General features: G+C 41.4%; 1 long non-coding RNA gene across 1 annotated transcript; it reads right to left on the minus strand.

The window, feature by feature from the left end:
- Positions 1-219: 219 nt before the first annotated feature.
- On the minus strand, positions 220-2,051 carry LOC113216269 (uncharacterized). The gene is made up of 3 exons (XR_008010925.1): positions 1,099-2,051; positions 921-1,012; positions 220-832 (listed from the first exon to the last, which is right to left on the minus strand). It is a non-coding gene; the product is annotated as an uncharacterized LOC113216269 (long non-coding RNA).
- Between the last annotated feature and the right edge of the window lie 22 nt (positions 2,052-2,073).

The raw sequence follows: 2,073 nt of genomic DNA on the forward strand, positions 1-2,073 counted from the left end.
AACGTGTCGGCCTGTCGCCCTGTTATCGCCGCGTCCTCCCAACTCCGATATCGCCACGGCGCTACATTGGCGATGGCCTGGCCGCGACTGGTTACCGGGGAAGAAAAGCTGAACTTTTTGACCTGTCGCCCTGTTATCGCCGCGTCCTCCCAACTTTGATATCGCCACGGCGCCAAATCGGCGATGGCAAGGCGACGACAGGTTTCAGGGGAAGAAAAGCTGAACATTTCGGCCTGTCGCCCTGTTATCGCCGCGTCCTCTCAACTTCAATATCGCTACGGCGCCATATCGGCGATGGCCTGGCCGCGACTGGTTACAGAGGAAGTTTAGGTGGACCTGCCGCCCTCGCAGCGTCCTCTCGACTCCAGAAGGATGGTGATGAATTGATGGTTACATTTTCTTGTAGTATAGACAAAAATAAATATTTTTTCTTAATTATGCTCCTATTTATTTCCCCTTTTACCAGAGACACACACTTTATAAGATTTGAAATTTCTAAACAGATACAGTTTAAAAATATACTATACTACTGGTAGAATATTTTGCTTTGAAAATTTGTCAGTCCTAAAGTTCTTAGATTAGTAGCAATAAAAATTACCGAACACTTATTGAACCCTGTGGTGTTTGGTATACTAGATAATTAGACCCTCAATGCAAAACAGGAAATCCAAATACAAACAAATGCAGTTAAATGTAGTTTCTTCAGGTGTCGAGCCTTGCAAAGATTGAGATAGTGCTTGTATGCACTGCGTGGGGAGAGGCTTGCGTCTGAAGAAGTAGCGATCTTCTCTCCTGTTGTTTTCAATTAGGCCTTGAGACTGTAAAGCACCTGCTGAAAATATTCATTTATGTTAAATTTAGTTGAAAAACAAAACTGTAGGAATTCCAAAGAAAAAATAAGCAATGAATATTTAACTTACTTTCGACATCAGTCCGGAGTCATGACAAGATCGCCTATTTTCAGTGTTGTACTATCTGTGTACCAGATTTCTCGCAGGTTAACATGGCATGTCTAAAAATAAACAAATAACAAGACCAAGCAAGTTAGGCAGTTAATTTACAAAAATGATAAAGATGGAAAGAGTTGGGATGGCATACCTCCAGGATGCATTTTGTAGTAAATAAAAATGTTAGGTTAACTCTTCATTCTGGGTCTTACTCATTATCTACCAGGCACCCAGTCCAACTTTCCCAGTACACACACACCGTTTGCTGGGTGATTAAAAGCAATAACAGAACCTATTAAAGAAAAGAAGGTAGAGAATTAATGTTTTCAGTAACAACAAATCTAACAAAATACGAAAGCTAGCTATTTGAAATGGTACCGTAACGAACTTAACCTATCACGTCAGAATAGACTTTCCTACATGAGATTCTAATAGCACTATTGTGTTCCACGTAACAAATAGAGACAGCTACGAATAGCTCTGAAGTTATCAGTTGCACTAAATATGTACGCACTCTAGTCAAAATAAAACACATAAGATGACAAGTCTTTCGAGTTAACAACCCAAGCAGGCGTAAGCATCATAGCAAGCAGAAGCCTTTTTGAGGCTAAATCAACAGGATCCATAAACGAAACAAATGCGTACCGTCCAACAGAAGTTCGTTGTGAAGGGATCTCTTAAGTACTAAACACTATGTCCATAATAATTAACAAGTGTTTTGAGCGCAACGCTAATATGCGCAAAGCAAGCGCCTGTGCGTCTTGTCTGGTCTGCTGCTGCGTCACGCTAAGCGGCGCGGCGGCGGCGAGCCGTACTGTCCGGCAGCCGGCCGGACTCGACCAATCGACGCACTCACGATGTGAGGGATGACGTCACAACACTTTCGTTTCGTCTGCTCTGAGTTTGGCGTTTGCAGAAGTAGAAGAAACTTGAAGTTTCTCTTCTCGATCTCAATCGTTTAAAGTTTGAAATGGCTTCTGCTACTGTGCGTCTGCTTTGTAATACAAAAAATAGTTCTAGTTTCTTAAATGTCTTGAATGTCTATCATCTGAAGATTAGAGTGTTTCACGAATTTAACAAATTTAAGGTTATTTTCCACCCAAGTGTAAAAAATATATTGCAATTT

The sequence above is a fragment of the Frankliniella occidentalis genome, unplaced genomic scaffold, assembly GCF_000697945.3.
Source record: "Frankliniella occidentalis isolate FOCC.00 unplaced genomic scaffold, Focc_3.1 Scaffold27, whole genome shotgun sequence".
Lineage (NCBI taxonomy): Eukaryota > Metazoa > Arthropoda > Insecta > Thysanoptera > Thripidae > Frankliniella > Frankliniella occidentalis.